The sequence below is a fragment of the Lepidochelys kempii genome, chromosome 2 (assembly GCF_965140265.1).
Source record: "Lepidochelys kempii isolate rLepKem1 chromosome 2, rLepKem1.hap2, whole genome shotgun sequence".
Lineage (NCBI taxonomy): Eukaryota > Metazoa > Chordata > Testudines > Cheloniidae > Lepidochelys > Lepidochelys kempii.
Genome location: NC_133257.1, coordinates 138,302,524 through 138,322,241, shown reverse-complemented (window position 1 = coordinate 138,322,241; position 19,718 = coordinate 138,302,524). Strand labels below are relative to the sequence as shown.

Genomic DNA, 19,718 nt, shown 5'->3' with positions numbered 1-19,718 from the left:
CTACCCTTTGTCCTAATGGCCATCAGGTCCTCAATTGGAGCACACGGATTTACATTCCATGAGACCTTTACAGGTCGGCCAATGAGGACTCCTGAGTTGTGGTGGCTAGGGGGGGTACCACCTGATAACTATCAGCTCCAGGTACAAATAGACCAGTACATAACCCAGCTGTTGGCTAAAATTAGTGATGCTCAGAAGGAGGTAACTACCCAGTTAAAGCGGAAGATATGTCAAATGGACAAAAGACTGAATGCCAACCTAAAATTTCATGTATAGCATGTTGGAGATAAAGTTTTATTTTAATTCTACTCAGAGAAACATCACCCTCTGAGTCCCCGCTGGGTAGGCCTCGTAGTTATAACCAAAAAGGCCAGTCCAACAACGTATCAGGTCAAGTTAAAATCTGGCAAGAGATGGGTTTTTAAATGGTTCCATTCGTCCCAACTAAAGGAATGGAAGGGTGGTGTGGGCCCCTAAATCTCTGCTCTGTCTATTCCAGGAAATTCATGCAACCACCTGGATTGGAAAATGTTAAATGTGTTAATATTGTTGTTTGTTAGATTTATGGACTCTCTTATTGTAAATAAGAATGAACACTTGTATTGTAAAGTGAACAATAGGATGGCTGAGAGATGGGATACACCTGTAGGGGTTTATGAATATAATTATGAGTTGCTAGAATCCATGTATAATTAAACTGATGATTATGATGAAGATGCGGTATATAATCCCAAGGACAGAAGTATACTGATGAATAAAGCTCTGTTGAGCTCGGTCTTGAAAGGGATTATATCTGTATATGCCTATGAGGATACTGGCTATTGTTATCTTGTATGGGCAGAAAAAAGGGGTAACACTTCATTAATGGCCTTCACAGCAGATGACGAATGGAAGCATGAGCTCATATTAGATAAGGATGCACAAATTAAATCTATAAGGAAACGAGGGGGCAATTGTTCATGGCTCTTCTATGACACTTTCCTACAGAGATGCTCTAGGTTTATTGAGGTTTGGGAGCTGTCCAAGTGTCTGTCCGTCCTAAGTGACCTCCCTCTACAGGTAAATCCTGGGGATTTAAGTGTAATGGTTTAAATAGGCATCCGTAATGTTAATCAAACCTTTATAAATGCCCATTTGTATTTGCCATCAGGTCATTATCTAGCAACTCTGAAATGCAGCCATTGTATAGAACCATGTTAGTAATTATAATGCCAGTATCATGAATGGGTTTTGTAAACAGTTTCCCTGTTGTATGTATTGGGAAAGCTCGTGTTACAATGTTATCAAATGAGACAGGTGACTAGGTTATCACAAGTCTGTATGGAACTAAGGTCAAGGTAAAGATATCTGTGGTACCTAGATCATATACAAGTTCTGTTGGACCGATGGTGGTCAGACAGAATGTTAGAAAAGTACTGATGATAAATCCAGTATATTCCATCAAAAGGTTAATACAGTAATGCCTGTACAAATTTCCATACACAATGTTAACCAAGGATGTTTTGCATACACTGCACCTCTAATTGCAGGATGGAGTGCTTGGGTGCAAGGAGTGGTTCCATCATCCAACTCTCTCATAAGGAAACCTAGGGATACCTTATCTAAATATTAGGAGGGGTCAGAACTGGACTAGGCATGTTAAATACGATAGATGATCAGATCCTAGCCAATAAATAGGAGCTTTGGGCTATGATATAGCCTCTTTATCACACTCTCTTACTACCTCATTAAATAGGAGTAGTGAGCTTGTTTATCATATAGCCAATACCTTACCTTCCTGGATGCAAATTCAGGAGCCAGATCACATCAACATCATAGGGGCCTTAAACATTCTTCAGTCTAACATCTCCCTCACTTTAGCATGTGTGCAAGCTCAGCAATGGATTCTAGATGTGGCTAAATCTATTGTGAGGGACTGCCTGAATGGGCTTATTCCAGTAGAGATAAGGCATGTTTTGTGGAACCATCTCACTTCCTTTGAGCAAGAACACCAGGGGTGGTGGAAGTTAATTAACTTCACTTACCTCCACCGCAACCATTCAATAATTGCTTATGTTCTGACCTTAAAAGCAGCAAAGAAGGAATGCGTTTACCCTTTAGTGCCCATAGGCTTAAATGTGGGACAAACTGTACTTATTCCTATGGCTATCAGCAAATGGGTCCATCGGAAGGGTGAGGAATACCACACTGTGAACCTCCAGTCTTGCTTAGAAGAAAAGGGCCTAGGCTACATTTGTAACACTGAAGTTTTGGAAGGATCCCATGTATATTTAAATGCTCAAAAAGGAATGTGTCATTATAAAATGCACTCTTCAGATTTTAGTCACTCCTACATCGTGCTCACGAATGACCATTGTTTATGTTTAAGCAGTTGGTGCAGTGAGTTACTGTAAATAGTTATCATAGAATTACACACGACCCCTCCATCAACCTTTGTCTGGGCTCCATATTTTCCATCAAGGGTTGTTATATAGACTTTGTCTGACATGACATCACCACCGAGACTATAGATGTATAGTATACTTTATATCCAGTCATATATATTATGTCAGTATACTTTAGATCCAGTTCACCTTGGAGCACATATAGCAGCCCTAAACCAATTTATATTCCACCCAGAAATGAAGGCCCACTTAAAGCAAATTGAGAAGGTAGGGAAAGAGGTATTGCTGACAGTGCATCTGCCTTTAATCAGATTAGGCAGGTGTTAAAGCGAATCAAAGATGAGACCGCTTCTAGTCAGTGGTGGGAGAATCTATTTGGGGGATTGAAAAATTGTAATGATGTATGGAATATTATGTTTCATCCTATTATTGTGGTCCTAATCATCCAATTTGTAATCATTGTGTACTTGATCTGCCTTACCGTGTCGATCAAAAGAAAAACAGCTGTTATCTATAGCTTCTGTGCCTGTATCATCTTTTAAGTTAAGTAATGTCTATGGAATGTGATGGTTAAACTTCTATGTATATCCCTTTACTGTCAAGGAGGTGAAATGTAAGGTGTTTTATGTCATTTGGTGTAAAAGAGTGGGAAGACCACTGGGTCTAGGTCACGTGTGTGATGGGTTGGATCACAGAAACCCCTTTGGGACTGCCACCTGATATGCCTAGACTACCTCTGAGCCCATTTTTCCTGCCATCTTGGGACTTCAGTACCTTGCCTTGTTTGAGCCAGACACCCATGCCTGCTGCAAACACAGATCCAAGTCTGAACCACGTCCCCCACAAACTGCAGGCTTAACTGAAAACAGCTTACGAAGTACTCCTGTCTCCAGCACTCAGATCCCCAAGTCCCAATGGGATCCAAACCCCAAATAAATCCATTTTACCCTGTATAAAGCCTGTACAGGGTAAACTCATAAATTGTTCACCCTCTATAATACTTATAGAGAGATATGCACAGCTGTTTGCCCTCCCCCTCAGGTATTAATACTTACTCTGGGCCCTGGTCTACACTAGGACTTTAGGTCGAATTTAGCAACGTTAAATCGATTTAAACCTGCACCCGTCCACACAGTGAAGCCCTTTATTTCGACTTAAAGGGCTCTTAAAATCGATTTCCTTACTCCACCCCTGACAAGTGGATTAGCACTTAAATCGACGTTCCCAGCTCGAATTTGGGGTACTGTGGACACAATTCGATGGTATTGGCCTCCGGGAGCTATCCCAGAGTGCTCCATTCTGACCGCTCTGGACAGCACTCTCAACTCAGATGCACTGGCCAGGTAGACAGGAAAAGAACTGCAAACTTTTGAATCTCATTTCCTGTTTGGCCAGCGTGGCAAGCTGCAGGTGACCATGCAGAGCTCATCAGCACAGGTGACCATGATGGAGTCCCAGAATCGCAAAAGAGCTCCAGCATGGACCGAACGGGAGGTACGGGATCTGATCGCTGTTTGGGGAGAGGAATCCGTGCTATCAGAACTCCGTTCCAGTTTTCGAAATGCCAAAACCTTTGTCAAAATCTCCCAGGGCATGAAGGACAGAGGCCATAACAGGGACCCGAAGCAGTGCCGCGTGAAACTGAAGGAGCTGAGGCAAGCCTACCAGAAAACCAGAGAGGCGAACAGCCGCTCTGGGTCAGAGCCCCAAACATGCCGCTTCTATGATGAGCTGCATGCCATTTTAGGGGGTTCAGCCACCACTACCCCAGCCGTGTTGTTTGACTCCTTCAATGGAGATGGAGGCAATACGGAAGCAGGTTTTGGGGACGAAGAAGATGATGATGAGGAGGAGGTTGTAGATAGCTCACAGCAAGCAAGCGGAGAAACCGGTTTTCCCGACAGCCAGGAACTGTTTCTCACCCTAGACCTGGAGCCAGTACCCCCCGAACCCACCCAAGGCTGCCTCCTGGACCCGGCAGGCGGAGAAGGGACCTCTGGTGAGTGTACCTTTTAAAATGCTATACATGGTTTAAAAGCAAGCATGTGAAAGGATTACTTTGCCCTGGCATTTGCGGTTCTCCTAGATGTAGTCCTAAAGCCTTTGCAAAAGGTTTCTGGGGAGGGCAGCCTTATTTCGTCCTTCATGGTAGGACACTTTATCACTCCAGGCCAGTAACACATACTCGGGAATCACTGTAGAACAAAGCATTGCAGTGTATGTTTGCTGGCATTCAACCAAAATCCGTTCTTTATCTCTCTGTGTTATCCTCAGGAGAGTGAGATATAATTCATGGTCACCTGGTTGAAATAGGGTGCTTTTCTTCAGGGACACTCAGAGGAGCCCATTCCTGCTGGGCTGTTTGCCTGTGGCTGAACAGAAATGTTCGCCGCTGTTAGCCACAGGGAGGGGGGAAGGTTGAGGGGGTAGTCACGCGGTGGGAGGAGGCAAAATGCGACCTTGTAACGAAAGCACATGTGCTATGTATGTAATGTTAACAGCAAGGTTTACCCTGAAAGAGTGTAGCGACTGTTTTATAAAATGTGTCTTTTTAAATACCGCTGTCCCTTTTTTTTTCTCCACCAGCTGCATGTGTTTCAATGATCACAGGATCTTCTCCTTCCCAGAGGCTAGTGAAGCTTAGAAAGAAAAAAAAACGCACTCGCGATGAAATTTTCTCCGAGCTCATGCTGTCCTCCCACACTGACAGAGCACAGACGAATGCGTGGAGGCAAATAATGTCAGAGTGCAGGAAAGCACAAAATGACCGGGAGGAGAGGTGGAGGGCTGAAGAGAGTAAGTGGCGGGCTGAAGAGAGTAAGTGGCGGGCTGAAGACAGGGCTGAAGCTCAAATGTGGCGGCAGCGTGATGAGAGGAGGCAGGATTCAATGCTGAGGCTGCTGCAGGACCAAACCAGAATGCTCCAGTGTATGGTTGAGCTGCAGCAAAGGCAGCTGGAGCACAGACTGCCACTGCTGCCCCTCTGTAACCAACCGCCCTCCTCCCCAAGTTCCATAGCCTCCACACCCAGACGCCCAAGAACGCGGTGGGGGGGCCTCCGGCCAACCAGCCACTCCACCACAGAGGATTGCCCAAAAAAAAGAAGGCTGTCATTCAATAAATTTTAAAGTTGTAAACTTTTAAAGTGCTGTGCTTAAAGTGCTGTGTGGCATTTTCCTTCCCTCCTCCACCACCCCTCCTGGGATACCTTGGTAGTCATCTCCCTATTTGTGTGATGAATGAATAACGAATGCATGACTGTGAAGCAGCAATGACTTTATTGCCTCTGCAAGCGGTGATTAAAGGGAGGAGGGGAGGGTGGTTAGCTTACAGGGAAGTAGAGTGAACCAAGGGTCGGGGGGTTTCATCAAGGAGAAACAAACAGAACTTTCACACTGTAGCCTGGCCAGTCATGAAACTGGTTTTCAAAGCTTCTTTGATGCGTACCGCGCCCTCCTGTGCTCTTCTAACCGCCCTGGTGTCTGGCTGCGCGTAACCAGCAACTAGGCGATTTGCCTCAGCCTCCCACCCCGCCATAAACGTCTCCCCCTTACTCTCACAGATATTGTGGAGCACACAGCAAGCAGTAATAACAGTGGGAATATTGGTTTCGCTGAGGTCTAAGCGAGTCAGTAAACTGCGCCAGCGCGCCTTTAAACGTCCAAATGCACATTCTACCACCATTCTGCACTTGCTCAGCCTGTAGTTGAACAGCTCCTGACCACTGTCCAGGCTGCCTGTGTACGGCTTCATGAGCCATGGCATTAAGGGGTAGGCTGGGTCCCCAAGGATACATATAGGCATTTCAACATCCCCAACAGTTATTTTCTGGTCTGGGAAGAAAGTCCCTTCCTGCAGCTTTTGAAGCAGACCAGAGTTCCTGAAGATGCGAGCATCATGCACCTTTCCCGGCCATCTCACGTTGATGTTGGTGAAACGTCCCTTGTGATCCACCAGAGCTTGCAGCACTATCGAAAAGTACCCCTTGCGGTTTATGTACTCGCCGGCTTGGTGCTCCGGTGCCAAGATAGGGATATGGGTTCCGTCTATAGCCCCACCACAGTTAGGAAATCCCATTGCAGCAAAGCCATCCACTATGACCTGCACATTTCCCAGGGTCACTACCCTTGATATCAGCAGATCTTTGATTGCGTGAGCTACTTGCATCACAGCAGCCCCCACAGTAGATTTGCCCACTCCAAATTGATTCCCAACTGACCGGTAGCTGTCTGGCGTTGCAAGCTTCCACAGGGCTATCGCCACTCGCTTCTCAACTGTGAGGGCTGCTGTCATCCTGGTATTCATGCGCTTCAGGGCAGGGGAAAGCAAGTCACAAAGTTCCATGAAAGTGCCCTTACGCATGCGAAAGTTTCGCAGCCACTGGGAATCGTCCCAGACCTGCAACACTATGCGGTCCCACCAGTCTGTGCTTGTTTCCCGAGCCCAGAATCGGCGTTCCACAGCATGAACCTGCCCCATTAGCACCATGATGCATGCATTGGCAGGGCCCATGCTTTCAGAGAAATCTGTGTCCATGTCCTGATCACTCACGGGACCGCGCTGACGTCGCCTCCTCACCCGGTATCGCGTTGCCATGTTCTGGTGCTGCATATTCTGCTGGATAATGCGTGTGGTGGTTGATGTGCTCCTAATTGCCAAAATGAGCTCAGCGGCCTCCATGCTTGCCTTGGTATGGCGTCCGCACAGAAAAAAGGCGCGGAACGATTTTCTGCCGTTGCTCTGACGGAGGGAGGGGCGACTGACGACACGGCTTACAGGGTTGGCTTCAGGGTTGGCTTCAGGGAGCTAAAATCAACAAAGGGTGTGCCTGTACATCAAGGAGTATTTCAGGCAGGACTGCACGGAGGGTTCCAATAAGAAATGGTGCACCAAAGTTATCGTTGTTATTGGAACAAGGAGGTTAGCCTGGCCTCTGATTGATACATGGCTAGATTAACCTCGCTGCGCCTTCTCTGTGACTGACTGCAGTGTGATCTAGACAGGGGAGGAGGAAAATGAGTACAAAACAAATCTGGTCTATTTCTTGTTCTGACCCACTCCATCTATCCTTTACATCTTTGGCTGGCAGCAGACGGTGCAGAAGGACTGCATGCCATCCACATCTCATGGCTGCTTGGCAGAAGATGGTACAGTACGACTGCTAGCCATCTTCATCTCTTGCCTGCCTGGCATAAGATGGTACAATACGACTGCTAGCAATCCTCATCTCTTGCCTGCCTGGCAGAAGATGGTACAGTACGACTGCTAGCCATCTTCATCTCTTGCCTGCCTGGCATAAGATGGTACAATACGACTGCTAGCAATCCTCATCTCTTGCCTGCCTGGCAGAAGATGGTACAGTACGACTGCTAGCAGTCCGTATTGCCTGCCCGCTCACCATAAGACGGTTCAATAGGACTGCAGGACTAAAGAGAATGACCTGGTCAAGTCACTCCAAATTTAGTCCCTGCGCCCATGTCTGCCCAGGCGCTCCCAGCCGACGTGGCCAGGAGCACCTCGGACACGATGAGGACGACTACCAGTTGTATTGCACCATCTGCTGCCAGAAGGCAATGGGTTGCTGCTACTGTGCAGCAAAGCCGTACCGCGTCTGCCAGCACCCAGGAGACATAGGGTGATGGTTACCTGAGCGGGCTCCATGCTTGCCGTGGTATGGCGTCTGCACAGGTAACTCAGGAAAAAAGGCGCGAAATGATTGTCTGCCCTTGCTTTCACGGGGGGAGGGAGGGTGGGAACGGGGTCCTGACGATATGTACCCAGAACCACCTGCAACAATGTTTTAGCCCCATCAGGCATTGGGATATCAACCCAGAATTCCAATGGGCAGCGGAGACTGCGGGAACTGTGGGATAGCTACCCACAGTGCAACGCTCCGGAAGTCGACGCTTGCCTCGGTACTGTGGAAGCGCTCCGCCGAGTTAATGCACTTAATGCACTTAGAGCATTTTCTGTGGGGACACACACACTCGAATATATAAAACCGATTTCAAAAAAACCGACTTCTATAAATTCGACCTAATTTCGTAGTGTAGACATACCCTGGGTTAATTAATAAGTAAAAAGTAATTTTATTAACTACAAAAAGTAGGATTTAAGTGGTTCCAAGTAATAATGGAGAGAACAAGTAAATTACCAGACAAAATAAAATAAAACACGTAAGTCTAAGCCTAATACAGTAGGAAACTAAATGCAGGTAAATCTCACCCTCAGAGATGTTCCAAATAAGCTTCTTTGACAGACTAGCCTCCTTCTAGTCTGGGTCCAGCCATCACTCACACCCTATTTACTGTCCTTTGTTCCAGTTTCTTTCAGGCATACTTTGGGGTGGAGAGGCTATCTTCTGAGCCAGCTGAAGACAAAATGGAAGGGTTTCCCAGAGGCTTATACAGTTTCTCTCTGGTGGGTAGAAACTCCTCTCTCCCACTGTGTAGAATTACAGCTACTCGATGGAGTTTTGGAGTCACATGGGCAAGTCACATGTCCATGCATGACTCAGTTCTTTACAGGCCCATGCCATTGTCCACATGCTAGTTTGAATGTTCCCAGGAAAGCTCAGATGTGGATTGGCGTCTATCAAGGTCCATTGTTAGCCAAGTACTCCCAATTACTTGAATAACCCCTTCACATTATGTTGACCAGGTTTGCCTTAGGTGCTTCCTACAGCAAACACTTTCAATACAAGCATAGAGCCAACGCTCATAACTTCAGATATGAAAATGATACATGCATACGAATAGGTTGAATACATGCAGAAGAACACAACCTTTGCAAAGATATGTTACAGAGCATATGTAGCATAAAACGTATTCCATTTATGTCATATTTACATTTATAAGCATATTTCTAGAATGCATTATGGGGTGCAATGTCACAACAGGGTATGGCTGAGAGAGAGACTATATAAGGGGAGAACACACCTGAAGTGGTGCTGTCCTTCTGAGCGGCAGTCCGTGAGATGTGCACTTTGAGAGGCAACGTACCATCAAAACAGCTTACCTGATCTCCAGTCAAGGTGCTCCATAGCCGTGGTTCATCCAGATTCTGTGTTCCTCTTGCCAATCGTTATCTAAATAGTAGGCAGTCCAGGAAACAATGTTTTCAGTCACATAGCCTGTCCGTGTCCAGAGGTCCATCTGCAAGTATAGTAATGTAGGAGGAGAATTTCTGTATTTCTGTTCCGATTGTTAATACCCACACGCCATCTTGAATTCCTGACAACGACTAGGAATCCAACTTGGCTGCCTTTCTTTCCCCTCCTTAGGTATAGTTTCCTGCCCTTTCTACCGAAAGGCGGGCAACTGGGCAACCATGTGACATGTGATTTGCCCAGTAACAGCAGGGCATATAAGGGTTAGCATGTTTGAGGGAAGGGGATGCCCATCTGAGTGGCAGAGTGCTGGATCACAGCAGTGTGTTCTACGCAGGTGCATAAGCCAGGACACTGTGTCTTAGGGTTGTGGGAGGCTTTAACACACTTGCACGCAAGGGTGAGCTGCTAGCTGCCACCCTCTCATCTGGATCTTACTTGCACCCATGACAATGCATGAGGAGGAGAAAGAAGAATCACCAGCATCAATCAGAGTTACCACCTACCTGTTGCCTGAGGTCCACTTCTCACCCTGCTGAGTTACCTGATCGGTTCCAGACCCGATCTGCGTTGTGAAGTCAGGAGGCTCCAGACACAAGCTGCAAGAAATGGTAGAGACCTTTTAAGTCCTCCATACCCCTTACCTGGGACCTGTCTTGGGAAGGGAGTAAACCCTTTTTGGTCACAGTCAGTACAGTTATAGTGTCACCTTTACCTGTTTACCTTATTACCTGTGTTGGGAGTCCTTTATAGCATACCCTGCTTACTTATCTTGTTTTCTAATGAACATACCTGAGCTTTACTCCTGCACTCCCTTGTTGGCTTTTATCTTGGGTGACCTTAAACCCCGATGATAGATGTGGGTAAAGAGATGAATATCTCGACTGGTCTCCAGCCATCCTGAAACCAGTTATCAGTAACACCGTTGTTAGTCACCCATAATTGGGTCTGGGCTCAATGCCCACAGTTCCAAGATCAACCACTGAGTTATTTGTTGTACTATCTTTCATTTAAAAAATCTTTCTTCAGTTTCATTTCCACATGTATCAGACATCCTTCTCGTGATTTGGAGGTGGGAGGTCCTTACAGGTGATAGATATTGAGTTGGGTCGAGCCATTACCATATGTGGCATACCTTTAACATTGCAACTTCTAGCCAAGCAACACTTTGACAAGTTGGGATTTCCTCGGGGAAGAATAGATAATTAGGATTACTTTGAAGGAGGTCCATCATTGGTACTTAGCTATACGAATTAACCTAAGGCCATTTGCTTATTCCTCCACCATTCACAGTATATTTCAAAGAGAGATGAATACCAAGATATCCTGTGTTTACAATTCATTTAAATGTTACGATGTTCTTTTGATCTCTGAACTATCAGAATACAGCAACGACAGGGACTGTTGATTACATTGTTGACCCTCATCATACATGTATACATACACAAACATTATCTTCCCACTGTCTTTTGAGGGTTATTTATTTTGCAGGATGTTTAACCCTTTCTGGCCACGTGATACAGTTATATAGTCCATATTCCTAACTTAGTTCCAGAAATGATACAGGCATACAAATTGGATAATCACATTCAGTAAATCATAACCTTTCCAATGACAGGTTTCAGAGTAGCAGCCATGTTAGTCTGTATCCGCAAAAAGAAAAAGGAGTACTTGTGGCACCTTAGAGACTAACAAATTTATTTGAGCATAAACTTTCATGAGCTACAGGTCACTTCATCCGATGAAGTGAGCTGTAGCTCACGAAAGTTTATGCTCAAATAAATTTGTTAGTCTGTAACCTTTCCAATGATATCCTACATGAGCCATCTTGCGTAAAGTACATCTCAGTTATGTCATATCCATATCAGAAGCATATTTCCATAAAGAATATGGAGTGTAACGTCACAGAGATATTTCAGTTTAAGTGACTAAGGGCCTAGGCTTTTGGAGCAGGAAAATCCTAGTTGTATTTGCTACCATAAGCTTCCAGTTGGCTTTGATAGAAAGACAACCATGAAGACCTACATTTCATGCATTATTAAACTAATCTGCTTGTGTTATGGGGGAATGCAACTTCTCTCACATTTCACATATATTTGTTCCCCTTTGTCAACCATACCTTTCAATTTCCACTAGTTTTGAATGTTTTCATAAATCTTCAGTGGCCTTCAGGCAGTCCAGTGCACTTCTTGGTCAGGCTTCAGGCCAACTGAAGCTCGTCTCAGTTAGCTTGACCAGACATAGAGCAAGCTGAGTTTACTCCCAAACAGGGGTGTGCCCAAGAGGGAGCAAGCAGGGACATGGCCCCCCAATACTCATTCGGGGAAGAGAACATCTCTGGCCCCGGGGCTGCGGAGGCAGAAAACTGAGCAAGCTCCTGCTGGAGCGGAGGGAAGAGTGAGCTCCTCCCGGGCCCAGGGCAGGGGGTGGGGGAAAGTGAGCTGTAGCTCACGAAAGCTTATGCTCTAATAATTTTGTTAGTCTCTAAGGTGCCACAAGTACTCCTTTTCTTTGTCTCTATGTGGGTTCCCACCCTTCCTTCTAAATGGAAAAACACCAGGTTTAAGATGGATTCCAGTATCATGTGACATGTTCACATGTCCTGTGAGACTTCATTACTCACTGGCTGGCCCCACATATACATAAAGGCTTACAAGTAAACAGAGCCATTTACAACCAATTGTCCTAGTTAAGGGGAGCCATCAAGATTCCAGGCCACCATTAATGGCCCACACTTTGCATAATTACAATAGGACTTCATAGAGTAAAACTTAATATTTCAAAAAAGAAAAGGAGTACTTGTGGCACCTTAGAGACTAACCGATTTATTTGAGCATAAGCTTTCGTGAGCTACAGCTCACTTCATCGGATGCATTCAGTGGAAAATACAGTGAGGAGATTTATATGCACACAGAACATGAAAAAATGGGTGTTTATCATGCACACTGTAAGGAGAGTGATCACTTAAGATGAGCTATTACCAGCAGGAGAGTGGGGGAGGGAAGAAAACCTTTTGTAGTGATAAACACCCATTTTTTCACGTTCTGTGTGTATATAAATCTCCTCACTGTATTTTCCACTGAATGCATCCGATGAAGTGAGCTGTAGCTCATGAAAGCTTATGCTCAAATAAATTGGTTAGTCTCTAAGGTGCCACAAGTACTCCTTTTCTTTTTGCGAATACAGACTAACACGGCTGCTACTCTGAAACCTGTTAATATTTCTAGCTTCAGATACAAGAATGATACATTAATACAAATAGGATGAACACACTCAGTAGATTATAGGCTTTGTAATGATGTCTTACAAGAGACCTTTTGCATAAAGCATATTCCAGTTACATTATATTTACACTTATATACGTATTTCCAAAAAACATATGGAGTGCAACATCACACCAATGTTTGAATCTTTTTGCTGTTGAAATATGCCATTGTCTCCAAAAACTTAACTGTTTGGTGGAAATATGAGTTTGGATAAATTACTGGGAGCAGGGGGAAGAGTGACTGGCCCCCTGGATAGCCCAGTGGTTAGAGCACTGACCTAGGAGCCTTAGGTTCCAGTTCTTGCTCTGCTGGACTCAAAGCCCTGATTTGAACCTAGGTCTCTACATCACAGGTGAGTGCCCAGCTACGGGGCTATGGTGTGTGTATGTCCCATGTTTCTTCATGGAAAAACTCAAAAAGGTCTTGGGTTTGTGACCCGTAGGAATCCTTGGCATTTGTGTGTGTAAGAAACTCTCCATGCAGCTCTGCAGCCAGCCCAGCTGGTTTCCACTCCCTAGGCAGTCTCTGACTTGCCCCTTCTCCCTAAGGTTACCACCTGGCCAGTATTTGACCAGGCTGGCCGGGTTTTTTTTAACGGATTTGCCAATTGCCAAAAAAATAATTTAATCTGCTGGGTTTTTTTACATGGGTATAAAGATTTGCATTATCATCACAGTACACTGGGATATCTAATGTTAAAAGTTTCTCTGTCCAGCTAAAGATGCTGCAGTATTTCCACTTCCGCAGTTTAAGTGATAACAGATCAAAACTTTTGAAAATACAGCAGCTGTCTACCCATCAACAAGCAAGCACACAGCGCATGTGTGTGAGAGAAGGTTTGAGTCACACAAGACTGAAGAACCATGCAAAGCATATTAAATAATGAAAGCAGAGGTGCCGACTTTCTAATGTGCTGGGGAAGTGGGGGCTCGACACCCTGGCTTTGCCCCGGGCTCTGCCCCCACTCCTGCCTCTTCCCGCCCTGTTCTGCCCCCTCCACCAAGGAGGCCGGGCCCTCGCTCCTCCCCACCATTACCTTCTGCATGCCATGGAACAGCTGATCGCGGCGGGTGGAAGGTGCTGGGAGGGATGGGGAGGTGATGATCATCAGGGCCGCCATGGGTGGGAGGCGCTGGGGGAGAAGAGCGGGGAGCTAGCTGCCGGTGGTCGCTGAGCACCCCCCATATTTTTCCTGTTGGTGCTCCAGCCCTGGAGCACCCACAGAGTCAGCACCTATGAAGGGAAGATCAGGGTGATGGTGCAAGTGATCCCTCGACACCCCCTGGGAAAAAAAGCTTGCATCAGAAACTGCACATCCAGTGACAACTGGCTAAATGAAACAGACTACAAAGACTGGCTGGCAAAATGTGCTGATAAAACAAATGCCCATTGTACAATGTGTCAAGGTGTCTTTACACTGAAATTTGATGGAATTGATGCTGTTTGGAAATATTCAACTGGAAAAAAACACCCAACAGTTGTTCAGAGTGCAAAACAGAATGCATGCATACACAGGTGCTGACTTTCCAAACTGCTGGGGTGCGCTCGACCCCCGGCTCTGCCCCCACCCCACCCCTTTCCCCAAGGCCCCATCCCATCTCTTCCCACTCCCACCCCACATCTTCCCGCCCAGTTCCACCCCCTCCCCCAAGTGTACCATGTCCTTGCTCCCCGAGCCTCCAGCACGCTGTGAAACAGCTGATTGCTGCGGGTGGGAGGCATAGGGAGGGAGTGGGAGATGCTGATCCATGGGGCCCACTGGTGGGCTGGAGGCGCTGCAGGAGGGAGGAGCTGATAGGGGGGCTGCAGCACTCACCATTTTTTCCCCATCGGTGCGCCAGCCCTGGAGAACCTACAAAGCTGGCTTCTATGCACCAGCCCTGGAGCATATCAACATTTTTCCCATGGGGAAACACAGTTAAAGATGACGCTGTGGCTGCAAGTGAATTGGCCTATGTCTTTCGTGAAGTGAAGCATGACTGCAGTTTTTTGTCAATGACTGTGGCAGTTAAATAGGTACACACTGCTTCTGCTGTGGCAAATCAAATGAAGCTGAAAGGAACAAAAATCAAAAGTCTAGCTGAGAATGTGTTTTCTTTGGAAACAGGAGTAAAAAAAGCTAAAAGAAAGGTTCTCCCTTTGCAGTTGCTACTTACGCATCAAATGAAGGAAGCCAGAAGTTTTTTCCTTTGGTTACTTGGTGTTTTTTTAATATTGGAAGAGGCATAAACAACATCCTTTTGGATTTTTATGAAGAACTAGATGGGACATCGGAGTTGATTTCAGGAGGTATAATGAATGCCATAAATGAGCTTGGGTTGGACCTGAAAAATGTCAGTGCTTGTGGAGCCAATAACGCATCTGTGAATTATGGTAAGAACTGTTCTGTGTTTGCTGAACTCAAAGCTGTTCAACCACTGAAGATCCAAGAAGAAAAAGAGTACTTGTGGCACCTTAGAGACTAACCAATTTATTAGAGCATAAGCTTTCGTGAGCTACAGCTCACTTCCTCAGATGCATATCGTGGAAACTGCAGCAGGCTTTATATATACACAGAGAATATGAAACAATACCTCCTCCCACCCCACTGTCCAGCACATTTCATATTCTCTGTGTATATATAAAGCCTGCTGCAGTTTCCACGATATGCATCTGAGGAAGTGAGCTGAAGCTCACGAAAGCTTATGCTCTAATAAATTGGTTAGTCTCTAAGGTGCCACAAGTACTCTTTTTCTTTTTGCGAATACAGACTAACACGGCTGTTACTCTGAAACCTGAAGATCCAAGCTAACTGCAACTGTTACGTTTTAAACAATGCAGCAAAAAACCACATGAAAGCCCTCAGCTTTGACATGGAAGGTTTGGTTTTGAAGATTTTCAATGAGTTTTCATGTAGTGCAAAAAAAGCAGACCATCTCAAATTCTGCTTTGAATCTGTGGAGGAAGAGTATCAGAAAGTACTTTTACATGTGCCCATTCGCTGGTTAACCCTCTTCACTACAACTGAAAGGCTTCGGTTAAACTTCTTTTTCTTCTTTCATATGGCTGGTGGAGAGCAGCAACTACAGTTTCACTTGAAGTTAACTGAGTCAAATGGCTACATCAGGAGTGGCAGAATTTATTGCAGTAATGCCTACTTCCTATTTATACATTGGGCAGTAGGTGGTGATATGTTCCATAGTCTGTCGTGGAGAGCCACACTCGCACACTGGGGAGTCCTTGATTTTCGATTTGTGCATTAGATGTCCGCATCTACCATGGTTAGTTCAGAGTAGACCAAGAAGACCGTGGAAGGTTGAACCCAGGCACCTTCTGCATGGGATCTGGCACAAGGTGCTTATTTTTTAAGTCTTGTTTCGTCCAATCTGCTTTCCAAGTCTCCTTCTGATCGCAGCCTGATTGCATGAGGCTAAGCTAATGTTCCCAGAAAGGCTTGTGGGACATAAGGTGTTGGGGGGTGGGGCATTGTCAAGGTCTTGGTGGATAGGAAGACATCCATTTCCTGGATTCACTGAGCTTCGCAGAGTGCTACAGCAGTTCAGCATATCCTGTCCTAACATCGCGGGGGAACAATGTTAGAGAGAACAGGTAGCCATGGTGCTGGAGTCAAAGTAAGGGTTCCAGTGATGCACCGCATCACTGTATTCAGTTGGGTGTCAACAAGTCACATGTGGCTGCATCTGATCTATACCTGTGCACAATATTCAGCTACCGAATATAAAAGTGCTATTGCAGATGTTCACAACAGTAATGCCAATGCACCCCAGGTTGTACTTGTTAATTTCTGGATTATGTTGGGTCTCGTTTTTATCTTTGTAGTTACCTTCTCAAGGTGATTGTGGAAGGTGAGGATGTGGTCGAGTTTCACTCTGAGGTACGTTGGGATGTAATCATGTTGCATATTTTTACCACACAAAGCTACTTTCAGTGTGCTTTTGGCACTCCTATTATCAAGATGAAATGCACTTACTATTATTTTTTCCAAGGTTTGGTTTGAGCCTCCATTTCCAGAAGTATTGTTCTATAGCTCAGACTCCCTCAGTTAATGCTTTCTCAATATCATGCAGGTTTGGTGTTTGGATTGGCATGGCAAGATCATCTGCATATGCAAATTTGCATGATTTAGTTAGAGGCATGCCACTCATGTAAATATTTAAAGGGGTTGGTGCGAGTACAGAGTCTTGTAGTAGCCCGTTTATGGTATGGGGTGAGCTGGTCTTATTACTTAGGTACACCCACAGGTGTCTGCTAGCACGGTCCACAGCAGGCAAAGTGTTTGGTAGCAAGGTATAATTTTTTGCAAATTTCAGCATCAGGCCCTTCATCTATACAGTGTCATATGCAGATGACATGTCAACAAATTACCATTGCCTCACACCAGATTTCAGGGATCCATACTGTCCTGAAGGTAGCAGAGTACAATGTTGCTAACCACTGGAATCCTTTGGGGCCAAGATGGTAGAGGAGTGTATCAACAATTCTACCAGACACTTGCATCAATCCCCAGAGGAGAACCTTCCAGTGTCAACATTGAGGAAGTGAAAGAAGGACTTGGCGTTATGAAAAGAGGGAAGGCTGCAGACCCTGATGGTATTCTGCCAGAATTCCTCCTATGTAGAATTGGGAAGCTATGAAGGTGTACTACTCGGATCTTGAGGAATTGGACTGTGACAGGCTGATCTGGAGATTCATTGGCGATCAGAAGCATGAGTTAAATGACAAGTTGATGCTTCCCAAGTACTACATTTATTTTGTTTGCATTCTGTCATGGCCATCTTTCAGAAGTCAATTTTCATTCTTGAAAAGGATTCTACGAATACCACAGAACTTTTTGATCTGATGTCAGATGTCAGAAGCCAGCTGATTGACAGAGCAAAGGACGAGTTTTTCGGTTATCAAGTGAACAGAGCTTTGCCACACTTGCCAAGGGAAGCCCAGGAAAAGTTCAGAAATGAAGCAAAGACTATGTACAATGGAGCAGTAGCTTATCTGGAGAAATGGTTTTCTTTCAAAGACTCTCCACTTAAGTCATTTTCCTGCCTAAACTTCAAGGAAGTGCCAGCATTTCATGACTTAATGAAGCTGCAAGACCTTTTGAAATTGAGTGCTGCTACTGTTGTAGATGGGAATGATTTCTACAGGGAGTTCTGTGTCTTAAGTACTGGTGTCCTGGCTCTAATGGAAGATGACAGTCTTGCTGGACCTGCTGATAAGTGGTATGCATTTTTCAGGATGGTGGAAGCCCCAAATGTCTTGAAAATTGTTCAGCATGTGTTTGTTGTTCCATGCAATAAGGCATTCATGGGGCGAATTTTCAGTTTGATGGGAAACCTCCGAACTGATTAGACTGGAATTGCCTAGGTGTTGAAGTGGTCAAAAGTGAGCTTTGCATTAGATGCAATCTTAGCTATTCCTGTCTGGAATTCTACAGTGTTGCTGTTAAAAATAAATGGCTGGAAATGGCACAATCAGATGACAAATACTAATTCAAGAAATAAACTCACCTGATTGTCTTCATTTATAAAGTTCTAAAACATTCACGTATATAATTAAAATATAGAATCAATGCAGTTTGGGAAACAATAAAATCTCAACGGAGATGGAGAACACAAACCGCTTTGAGAAAATGGGGAGAAAATGATGTTCTCAGTCTTATCTATGTGTGTTATGGATGGTTTCAGAGTAACTGCCGTGTTAGTCTGTATTCGCAAAAAGGAGTACTTGTGGCACCTTAGAGACTAACCAATTTATTTGAGCATAAGCTTTCGTGAGCTACAGCTCACTTCATCGGATGCATAAGTGGAAACTGCAGAAGACATTATATACACAGAGACCATGAAACAATACCTCCTCCCACCCCACTCTCCTGCTGGTAATAGCTTATCTAAAGTGATCACTCTCCTTACAATGTGTATGATAATCAAGGTGGGCCATTTCCAGCACAAATCCAGGTTTTCTCCCCCCCCCCTTTTTTTCCAAAAAACACACACACAAACTCACTCTCCTGCTGGTAATAGCTATCCTGAAGGATGACCCAACACTCTCACAATCTTGGAGACAGGCCAGTCCTTGCCTACAGACAGCCCCCCAACCCGAAGCAAATACTCAACAACAACCACATACCACACAACAGAACCACTAACCCAGGAACCTATCCTTGCAACAAAGCCCATTGCCAACTGTGCCCACATATCTATTCAGGGGACACCATCACAGGGCCTAATCACATCAGCCACACTATCAGAGGCTCGTTCACCTGCACATCCACCAATGTGATATATGCCATCATGTGCCAGCAATGCCCCTCTGCCATGTACATTGGTCAAACTGGACAGTCTCTATGTAAAAGAATAAATAGACACAAATCAGATGTCAAGAATTATAACATTCATAAACCAGTCGGAGAACACTTCAATCTCTCTGGTCACGCAATTACAGACATGAAGGTCGCTATCTTAAAACAAAAAAACTTCAAACTCCAGCAAGAAACTGCTGAATTGGAATTCATTGGCAAATTGGATACTGTTAATTTAGGCTTAAATAGAGACTGGGAGTGGCTAAGTCATTATGCAAGGTAGCCTATTTCCCCTTGTTTTTTCCTCCCCCTGACGTTCTGGTTAAACTTGGATTTATGCTGCAAATGGCCCACCTTGATTATCATACACATTGTAAGGAGAGTGGTCAGTTTGGATGAGCTATTACTAGCAGGAGAGTGAGTCTGTGTGTGTGGGGCGGGGGGGAGGTGAGTGAGAAAACCTGGATTTGTGCTGGAAATGGCCCACCTTGATTATCATGCACATTGTAGGGAGAGTGGTCACTTTGGATAAGCTATTACCAGCAGGAAAGTGAGTTTGGGGGGGGGGGGGGCGGAGGGTGAGAAAACCTGGATTTGTGCTGGAAATGGCCCAACTTGATTATCATACACATTGTAAGGAGAGTGATCACTTTAGATAAGCTATT

At 45.1% G+C, this 19,718-nt stretch overlaps 1 long non-coding RNA gene across 2 annotated transcripts in view; it reads right to left on the bottom strand.

Moving 5' to 3' along the window:
* The window catches only part of LOC140907110 (uncharacterized), a 29,811-nt gene that overhangs the window by 8,459 nt on the left and 1,634 nt on the right, over window positions 1–19,718 (bottom strand). Inside the window, exons 2-4 of one of the 2 annotated variants that reach the window (XR_012157379.1) lie at window positions 13,795–14,040; window positions 9,999–10,091; window positions 9,402–9,538 (exon numbers count right to left, since the gene is read on the bottom strand). This is a non-coding gene — a long non-coding RNA (uncharacterized lncRNA). Of the gene's footprint in view, window positions 1–8,506; window positions 9,539–9,998; window positions 10,092–13,794; window positions 14,041–19,718 lie in introns of those variants that run through there. The other variant, XR_012157378.1, reaches the window with a different exon arrangement.